Source organism: Zalophus californianus, chromosome 14, assembly GCF_009762305.2.
Source record: "Zalophus californianus isolate mZalCal1 chromosome 14, mZalCal1.pri.v2, whole genome shotgun sequence".
NCBI lineage: Eukaryota > Metazoa > Chordata > Mammalia > Carnivora > Otariidae > Zalophus > Zalophus californianus.
The window spans coordinates 19,753,620-19,764,193 of NC_045608.1; positions in this window are offsets into that span (position 1 = coordinate 19,753,620).

Genomic DNA, 10,574 nt, shown 5'->3' on the forward strand with positions numbered 1-10,574 from the left:
TCTGTGCAGTGGGTCTGGGACTCATACCAGCCTGCCAGCATCTTGTGAGGTCCACCCTCTCCCGAAGCGCTGAGCACAGTGCCTGGCACATAGTCAGCTCACAGTCAATGGTGGCTCCGTTGATCTTTGGGCTCAGAAGCTCAGAAGCACAGCTCCCCGATGCGCAAGGCTGAGGCCCCATCTGCACTGCCCTGCCTTTCAGTGGCTTCCCTGCCCCCAGAACAAAGTTATTTGAGAGATGAGAGTGTTGGAAGTTACGGATCCTGGTGGGTTAAGTAGCCATCCCTAAATGTCTCCTCCAGTTTCCACGCCCTGAGGCCATGTTTAACAGCATGCCTGAGTCTTAAAAGAACCCTAGAGTCTCAGGACAGAAAGACTTGGGGTCATTTTACAGGAAAAGAAGATGAGACTCAGAGAGGGAAAAATGTGTCCAAAGGCAGATCAGAGTTTAAGAACCGATTAACATTTTTTCATTCATTAAATATTTATGGGCCCTCCCACCACCCCACGTGCTGGACTGTGTTGCAACTGAGGCTGGGGTGGGCAGAGGGCTACCTTTGTGAAGCTTAGGGCTTATGACAGGAGACAGGTAATAAACTTGGAGTTACACGCATCGGCCGTGCCCAAGTCACCTGATGCCCAGTCCATCAACAGCCTGCAACGGATCATCCTGCTGTGTCTCCACCATCCCATCCCTGCCCAGACCCTCTGCAGGCCACCAGAGACCCAAGGCCCCTGGCCGACTGCACACTTTAGGGCTGAGGAATGGAGGATTCGTATTCGTTCCAAATCCCAAGGGTCGTTAGTTGGGAAGAACAAGAGGAGGAAGACATTGCATCTGGGAGAGGCAGATGCCAGAGGATGTTGGAGATAGCCATGGAAGGCTCTAGATGTGATTAATGGCTTAGCCAAGTTCCCGCTGTTGTCTTCAGGAAATGATGGGCAGCCGAGGCTCTGTTCCCACCCCCCAGTCCCGGCTGCTTATTCACCTGTCAGTGTGGGCAGCTACCTTGAGAGCACAGTGACAGATGCTAAGCATTGACCCTGGTGACAAGGTGAGGTAGCGACCCTGTCACCCTCTGGTAAGAACCACCAATAGCTCCCACTCCTTGTCTCTCGGCAAGGAGCTAGGTGCTGTGCTAGGTGATATTTAAGCATCCCTTCTAAGAGGCAGGTGTTGGGGGTCCACTGCCCTATCAATCACCCCGTGCTTTCTATACATGCAAGAAAAAATAAAAAATGACTCAAATGCTGCTTTATAACTGGCTGCATGAAGGTCCAGTAGCCCCCTTCTGGGCTCTGATAAAATCATGCTCATACCATGTGCCTTCAGCTTGTAGAGCTCAGTGGAGTGGCTTATGTCAACCCTCCCCATCTCCCATCTCCTGTAATCGAAAGTTTCTGGTCTTCCTGCTCAGGCTGGCCACAAAGGGTAGGGTGAGACACAGCTGTGTTTGCTGAAAGCCCTTGGCCTTACCTTGTCCCCGGCTGTCCTTGGGAGGGTCTATAGCAGGAGGTGGAAGGATGCTGGGGCATGCAATCCTTTAAGGCACAGTGGCCTTGTCCCCCAGTAAACTGAGTCCAGATACTACGGCTGGCTCTCACTGATTAAATGCTCAGTGCGTGGGGAGAGGGAAAGGAACAAGGGGTCTGGCAGAAGGTGAAAATCAGAGGAGAGGGTTTGAGGGTCCTCACCCCGAATCAGACATTGAGGTTCAGGAAGAAGATGAGAATGCGCAAGTGAAGCTGTGATTTGAACCCAAAGCCCGGAATCCTAAGCCCGGAGTTCTTGGTAATCTTACCACGGGACAAGCAGTGTAGACAGTGCATTCCTACAAGGTCAGCTGGTAGAATGGGCCTATGGAGCATATCGCTTCACCTTCTGCCATCTCTCTCTGGCCAAAGTCAGCCCTGCCTGCTCCGTTTGGAGGTCATGGGCCCAGGCACTAGGTATGGGTTTGGGTTTATTCCCGTCTTTGCCATTTTTTTTAAGCTAGGACCTCAAGCAGTTTACTAAACCCCTCTAGGCCTTGGATAATAAGCAGTGGGAGAGGAAACCCTGGTTTTGGAGCTTGCCTGGTCCACAGAAGTACCAGCACAAGGATCACTGAGCCTATTTTACAGATGAGAAAACTGAGGCTCAGGAAGCCCGAGTGACTGACTGAGTTAGCAGCAAAGGAGCTGGGATCAGAGTTCAGAGCTCTCTTGCTCGGTGCTCCCTGGTCTCCCCCCAGTCTCATGGCCTCGTCGTCTGGCCCGTGTGGGGAGAGGCTGAAAGGGTGTCCTGGCTCTGACCCAGGCAGAGACCCCCTAAGCAAGGACCCAGTGTGAGCAGCCGTTCACCTCTATTGTCAGTTCTGATCTCAAGCACCTCCCTTTAAGGTGGCATGGGATGGGGGATGGCTCCACGGGGCCCTCACTGGCCTTCCTGGCTTCGAAGGAACGCAGTTTCTTGCCTAACGGGTAGAGTGGCTTATCCCCAATCACCACAGCATGAGAAGCCTCCAAATGGATTTAAAGGTGTCCTTTCCAGAAGAGAGAGGGAACCGAAATCATTCCTGCTGCTGGTGGCTCAGCAGGTGCCTCAGGTCGGAGTGAGGTGGGTGCCTCGGCTCATGGTCCCTGGACTGCTGCCCACCATAACTATGCCCCGAAGTCCCTGAGGGGAGTTGGCATGGCAGAGAGAGCAGGGTAGGGGAGGGGGAAGGCAGGGACATTCTCTGGCTGCTGAGCAGATGGTGCGGGCAGACCCCTGTCTTCTTGTCCTTCTCCCTCCCGTTCTCAACCTTCCCTGGCTTCCGGGTGGGCTTGGGGGGCGGGGGGGCTCTGCCTCAGGCTCCACACACCTGTGTCTCCTTCTGCCATTATAGCCCGGCTCGCAGCCTCTGTGTGCGCTCTGTTCTCCCCCACCTAACTGGGAGCCTGGGGACCCAACTCATGGGTAATGCTAAGGCAATTCATTCACTCAACCAGGATTCATAAAACACGTGCTGTGTGTTGATTTATAAAACACTGTTCCAGCCCCAGAGATACAGCAGTGATGAAGGTAGAAAGACATTTGTGCCCTCGTGGAATTTATATTCTAGTTGGGGGTAGGGGCAAATGGTAGACAAGAGAAGAAAGTAAGGTACGTAATGTGTTAGATAATGAGAAGTCTGGGGAAGAAAAGAAATGAAGCAGGGGAGAGGTCTGGGAGGCATTGAGAGGGATGTGGAGAATATTTTAGTGGAATGAGCTGAGCAAGCCTCCTTGAGAAAGACATATTTAAGCAAAGACCTAACAGGATGAGGGAGCCAATCATAAAATGGGGAAGAACATTCTAGGCAGAAGGAACAGCCAGCACAAAGGCCCTGGGGTGGCAGCACGAATGCAAGGAGGCCATATGGTTTGAGTGGGGTGAGCAAGGGGGAAAGGCGTGGTGGACAAGGTCAGAGAGGTGATGGGGGCCAGGTGATAGAGGACTTTGTGAACATGTTGGCTTTAACTCAGAAAGATTTGGAAGCCATTCGGGTGATCAACCATCCCACTTGGCCCAGGACTGAGAGGGCTCCCGGGACACAGGACTTTCAGTGCTCCAACCAGGAAAGTCCCAGGCACACCAGGACGAGGTGGTCACCTTAGAACCACTCCGGTGTTTGGAGCTGTGACATGATCTGACCTGGGGTTCATGAGGATTGTCCCGGTTGCTGAGTAGTGAATAGACTTCAAGGGACGAGAGTGGAATTGGGGAGACCAGTGTGGAGGCCACTAACCCAGGTGATGGACTGCAGGTGCCTCAGACCAGAGTGGTGACAGTGGAGGTGGTTCGGAGTGAGGATCTTCTAAATAGATTGAGAAGGGCAGTGCCAGCTGGAGAAGTTGGACGGAGAAGTGCCCGTTCCCTGCGGTGACCTCCCAGCAGGTGACACACCCAGCCCCCTGGGTGGGATGAGAAGCAGGTGCGTTTCTGCCTTCCTTGGGGCTCCTCTCAGCCCCACCTGTTCCTAGATGGGAGGGCAAGGCATGGACCCCTTTCTACACATGAGGAAATTGAAGCTCAGAAAGCGCCGTGACCCTGGGCACCCAGCAAGCGAGAGTCAGAGTTAGGATGACACCTGGGTCTCCAGGATCAGTCAGGCTTGGGTTTCAAAGCCAACCCCAGCAAAGCGTAACTCACCTGGAACACTTCTGAGCCTCCAGGTGCTCATCTGTGAAATGTAGACAGTGACCCTTGTTGGCTTCATCATCACGAGGAGTAAAGGAAACAATGCGTGGGGACATGTAGTGGGCCCTCGATGCTGCCAGCTTCTCTTTCTTTCCCGGGGTCCTTCTCCCAGCCTGCGGAGTGAGTTAAAGGACTTTCTTAAGGACTGTTTTTGGGAGCCCAGCAGAGCCATTCTGTTCAGCCGAGTGGGGGATATTTACATCTTCTCTTCTAGAGGCAAATGATTTCCTTGAGATGCTGAATTAGTTCCCAAGCAGCCTCTAGGCTGTCTTGTAAATACATAAGATATAAGTGTTAACGGAGCCCCCGTTTGTCCAGCAAACCAGAACAGAGAGGCTGCAGGGCTGTAAATATCAGAAACTGTGTTTCTCCCAGCTCCGCTTTTGAAAGCCAGGCATTCCTTCCGCTATTGCCCTCTCCCTCTGCAAACACTCTCTCGCTTGTTCATTCATGAATTTACTCAACAGATATTCACTGAGCATCTATTTGGTGCCAGGCACTGTGCCGGGCACTGGTGAGCCAAGCAGGAACAAGCAGGACAGAGTCCTTCCCTTACGGCGCTTGTCGTCCCCTGACTACAAGACAAGACGTCAGAGTGTCAATCAAGGTGCCTTGGTGCACAGAAAAACAATAATGACAATAATATTAATGATAACAGATATTTTTTTAATTGAGGGAGAGAGAGAGCTAGTGGGCGAGAGAGAGAGCAAAAACGGAAGGGGGGCGGGGAGGGGCAGAGGGAGAGGGAGAAGCAGACTCTCCGCTGAGCAGGGAGCCCGACATGGGGCTCAATCCCAGGACCCCAGGATCATGACCTGAGCCAAAGGCAGACCCTAAACTGACTGAGCCACCCAGGCGCCCAGATAATTCATATTTCTTATCTAATTGAGATTGACTTTACATACAGAGAAATGCTCAGATCTAAAGTATCCTGTTCAGTCTTTTTTTTGAGGAATTACTATCAAAAGGAGACATTTAATCACTCCAGAAAGTTCCCCCGCACCCCTTCCTGGTCAAATCTCCCCCTCCCCCACCCCAGCCCCCAAACAACTGCTGTCCTGATTTCCATCATCACAGGGTCAGTTTTGCCTGTCTTAGAATTTCATATAAATGAGATCACACAAAACAGACTTTTGTGTGCTTGGATTTCTTTCCCTCAGCAAGCCATTTTTGGGATTCACCTATGTTACGGAACAAATCAGTCATTTATGGGCTCTTTTTCTGAGTAATATTTAATTGCTTAAATATACCACAATCTTTTTTTAATCTATTTTCCAGTAGGTGAATGTTTAGACTGTTTCCCCTTGGGGAGCTCTTATGAAAAGAGCTGCTATGAACATTTGTCTTCAAAGCTTTTCCTGGACATTTGTTTTCATTTGTCTGGGATAGACGCCTCGGAAAGGGATTGGTGGTTCCCAGGGTGAGTGTACGTGTAACTTCTTGAGAAATTACCAAACTGTTTTCCAGAGTGATCATGCCATTTCACATTCCCGCCAGCCGCGAGGGAGGGCCCCAGCTCCCCCACACTCTTACCCACATGATAGGTCCTCTAATTTCAGCCACTCTGGTGAGCATGTAGCAGTATCTCATTATGATTTTAATTGGCATGTTCCTAATGACTAATGATGGTGAGCATTTTTTCACGTGCCTCTTGGTCATTTGCATATATTCTTGTAGGAAGTGTCTGTTCACATTTTTTTTAATTGAATCTTTTGTCTTCATATTACCAGGTTGTACAAATTCTTAATATATTCTGGATGCAAGTCCTTCATCAGATATATGTTTTGCAGTCTTTTCTTCCAGTCTGTGGCTTGCTTATTTATATTCTTAAAGGTGTATTTTGATAAGCAGGAATTTTAATTTTGGTGAAACACAGTTTTTTTTTTCCTTTTTGTGATTCATACTTTCTAAACCATTTCAGAGAAACCTTTGCCTGCCGAAAAGGTCATCAAGATATTCTCCTACTTTTTTTTTTTCTACTAGTAGCTTTTTGTTTTAGCTCTTACATTTAGGGCTGTGATCACTCATAATACACCCTGCTTTGAATTTGCATTTGACTTGCACATTGAAGACTCAATTTCTGCCCAGAGAGAATCCACGGGACACAGGACACAGTGACTGTGACCAAAAAAGACTTCACAGAAGAAGAGGGCTTATGATAGCCTTTGGAGGTTGGATAAGATGCAAAGGTTCAAGTACAAGAAGAAAAGACATCAAGAGGGGAAATAGATGGGCAAAGGCTCAAGGAGGGCATCCCTCTCCCTGGGAAGGTTTGTCCAATGGTAATGAGTATGGTGCATTGTACTGATGGCCCTACTTCTTCATCTCTCTCTATCCCCTGGCTTCATCAACCCTGGAGTTCCTTCCCTCCACGCAAAGTCCTTTCCCCATGTGACATTTTTTAGGCATTTGAATGAGGCGGAAGCTACAGTGTACCAGTTGCAAGACTAGATCTCAAGAAGTATCTTAATCAGCTAGTGCTGCCCTTGCAAAGTATCACAGTCTAAGTGACTTATATAGTAAAAATTTATTTCTCATGGTTCTAGAGGCTGAAGTCCAATGCCAAGGTGGCAGTGACATTCTGGGGCTTTTTCTGTTGACCTGTAGGTGGCCACCATCTCTTCTTGTGCATGCACAGAGAGAGAGAGAGAAGAGCTCTCTGGTGTCTCTTCCTATAAGGATGGGAATCCTATCAGATCAGGGCCCTACCCTCATGACCTCATTTAACCTTATTTACCTCCGTAGAGGTCCCGTCTCCGAATACAGTCAGGATTAAGGCTTCAACGTAAGAATTTTGAGGGAACATGGACATTCAGTCCATAGCAGGAGGTCTTGCGTGTTTCTGCTTGCTCTCTTGTGCCTCTGTCATTGTCATGGGCACACGCTCAGACCGAACTGCTAGTTGATGAGAGACACATGGACCAGCGCCAGCTCACCCCAGCCATCCTAGCTAAGGCCATCTAACACCAGCCTACAACCAACCAGCCAGCCCCCAGTTGAGTCACGTGGGAAGCAGATGCGTAAAGAGAGTTCAGAGTGCCAGGTGTTTCTTGAGGGGTGTCACCTGTGGAAGGTAAAAAGGGAAGGAAGCAGTATTGGGCAGAGAGCCTCAGATCGTGATACACATCTGATAAAGTCCCAACCAAGCTCAAAGGGAACTCTGGAGAAAAGGTTTCCCTTTATAGGAGTCTAGCATTGGGCAGAAATAGCCAGGCTCTACTGTGTTCAGTCATTATCTGAAAGTGTCCTGGATGTATGTGGCCTTGACTTGAAAGCCAAGGGAGATCCCAAAGGTACCAGCAAGTGGAGGCTGCCACATAAAGGCACTGCTTGTGGCTGAACATAAGAGTCTTCTAGAGGCCAGATATAAGCAGTGCACCCCCATGACTGCCATACACATACAGGTGAGAGAGCCTAGCCGTGACCTGCAGAGCAGAGCCACCCAGCCAACCACCACAGGCACTAAGCAATAAACACTCACTGTTGTAGACCACTGGGTTTCTGTGGATGACTGTTATGCAGCATTACGTGGCAGTAGGCAACTGATACGACCAGTTAGCTCTGTCCTCAGTGGCTGTGTACCTCAGTTCTCACTGGAGAAAGAGGAAGCCTCTGTTCCAGCCAAATAAATAAATAAATAAATAAATAAATAAATAAATAAATAAGATTTTAAAGTGCTTGATCACCATGAGTGCACCAGACTCTGCCGGGCAAGCCATTTCCAGTTAATAATGTCTGTACTTAGGACTTCATTGAGTATCAATTTATAATGACTAATGCCATCGTGGTTCTTCAGCGGCTGTCTGGGGGAGGGTTTTGTGCAGCCACTAAAATACAACGACTGGCAAAAAATTGGGGGACAGTTGTTAATTATTCAGGTTCATCCACTTGATGCACTTGAGGTGGCAGGTGATGGGCATCGTTGGCCCGTGCTCCTGCAACATGGGGTAATGCCCTAAATACCAGCCTAAGAAGAGGAAAGGATATACTTTTAGCTTCTGTCTTGCATGAAGCTCAGAATTATCCAGAAGCAGGGCACCACACTGAATGGGAAAGGCTCAGGATTGTCCTTCAAGGCTCCCCACAAGAGTTTCCCACATACGTCTTGAGCTCCCCACTGTAGATCACCTCCTTTATCCAAACCACGAGAGGGACATTTGATGCTACCATCAAAATATCTCAAATAAGTCCATTCTTCTCTCCTTCCACCACTGTCAACCTGGTCAGAGACGCCAGCATCTCTTGTCTGAATGCTGTGAGCTTCCCTACCTAAAGTCCATATTTTCACTCTTGCCCCGTAGTCTGTCCTCAGCCTAACAGTCAGAACAATCTGCTTCAAAATAAAATCGGATCAAATCTCACGTCTGCTCAAGATTCTTCCAAGCTTTCTCAACTCATTCCCAGAAGAAAACAACATCATTACCATGCTTCTCGAATGCTGGGACACAAACCACCCTAATGCTTAGTGGCTTAAGATAACCGTATATTATTTCTCACAATTGTGTGGATTGACTATGCACTTCTGCTTCATATGGGATGGGCAGGGACCCTGGGACAGCGGGGAAGGTCCAAAAATGAACTCACTCGCCTTGCAGGTAGTTAGAGTTGACTGCTATCTGGAAGCTCAGCTGGGGCTATCAGCCGGGTGCCTAATTCTCCTCCATGTGATCCTAGTCACACAGCTGCTTGGGCTTCCTCCCAGCATGGTGGCCAAGTCCAAGAGCAAGAGTTGAAGGTGGAGGCTGCCAAAGCCAAACTCTTAAGGCCCACATCACTTCTGCTGTGTTCTATCAGTTGACCCATTTTTACTGTGGGAGAAAACCACAAAAGGGCCTGACTGTTGAGAAGTGTAATCTATTGCGGGTGGGGGGGGGTGTCACCAAGGTCACTGACCACCCCCAAGACCTTTCATGAGCTAGCCTTGCTCTGTCCAATATGGTAGCCACTGGTCACATATGCCTATTGAGCGTGTGAAGTGTGGCTAGTCCAAGTTGACACGTGCTATAAGCTTACACTACGTCCCAGGTTATAATGACATCATACCAAAAAAGTTAAAATATATCACCAATCATTTTATATATGCATTAGAAGTTGAAATGATAATTTTTTTGCTTGGATTGGGTTAAATCACATATATTATTGAAATTAATGTCACCTCCTTCTTTGTACTCTTTGGACTATCCAGAAATTTTAAAATTAGTGCTTCTTCAGCCCCTACCTGCCTCTCTGATACCTGATACCACTTTTTCACTCATCAGCTCCTGTTGCCCTGGCTTCCTGTCAGGTCTTTTCTTACGTCTGATCCTTTTCGCAGGCTCTTCTTTGTGCCCGGAATGCTCTTCCCCTGGGAGCCCACGGGTCTGGCTCCTTCTCATCCCTCGGATCCCCACTTAAATGCCCCTCCTCCCAGAGTCAAAGTAGGGTCGGCATGGCTGCTTCAAACCTCACTCCATTTATTTTCCTTATGGCCTGAATCATAGGCTGTGCTTTAGTTACTGATCTGGTCGTGTGCTGTCGGTTCCACCATTACAGTAAAATCCGTGAGGATAAGAATGCTTTCCTAGTGTAAAGCAGGCACTCAAAATATAATTGCTAGATGAATGCCCTACAAAGACTTTGGGGCATTGGCTGGAAAAACCCTCCCCCAAACTCTAGACCAATGAGATAATGTATGGTGAACCCCCAGATCATAAAATCAAGGCATAGATTTAGATGTATTATTATTATTATTATTATTATTATTATTAGCTGGGGATTAAAGATCTGGAGGGAATTCTCAGGGACAGAGTGAAGATGCAGAGCAGGGCTCCTGTCATCTGCCTTCAGGGTCCTTCTCCATTGGCAGAGAGGAAAGCAGAGCAGACACAGATAGACTCTTATAGCAGGGATCCACCATTCCATGGCTCTCTATTACCCTGGGTAAGAAGAGAAATCTCCGTTCTCTATCATGATCTGTAGGGCTATGCACAACTGTTTGATGGAGTGTTTGCTTGTTATTTCTCCCACCATAAAAAAAAAGAAACCTGAAAAAGATATGGGTAGATACATGGGAGGGGACCAGCAAACTTTTGAGAGGGGGATTGAAGGCTCAGGGGGCTGTTTTGAGCTGTCACAGGGAACCCTTTAGGTCTCCCAGGTGACGCCCTGTCCCCAGTACCAGGAGAACTACACATCCGTCCAAAGGCAATGGCAAGAGAAGGCAAAGTCACTAATCTGGAGGCCCATGGAGGATTTTATGAGCAGCAGAAAGCAGAGAGGGACATGAATGAAGGAGGGATAGTAATTTAATTTAAATGCAATTGCCTCCGTCTAGTAAATACAAGCTTCTGGTCTGGGAAAGATTGAGTGGAAGAGAGTACGCTGTCAATAA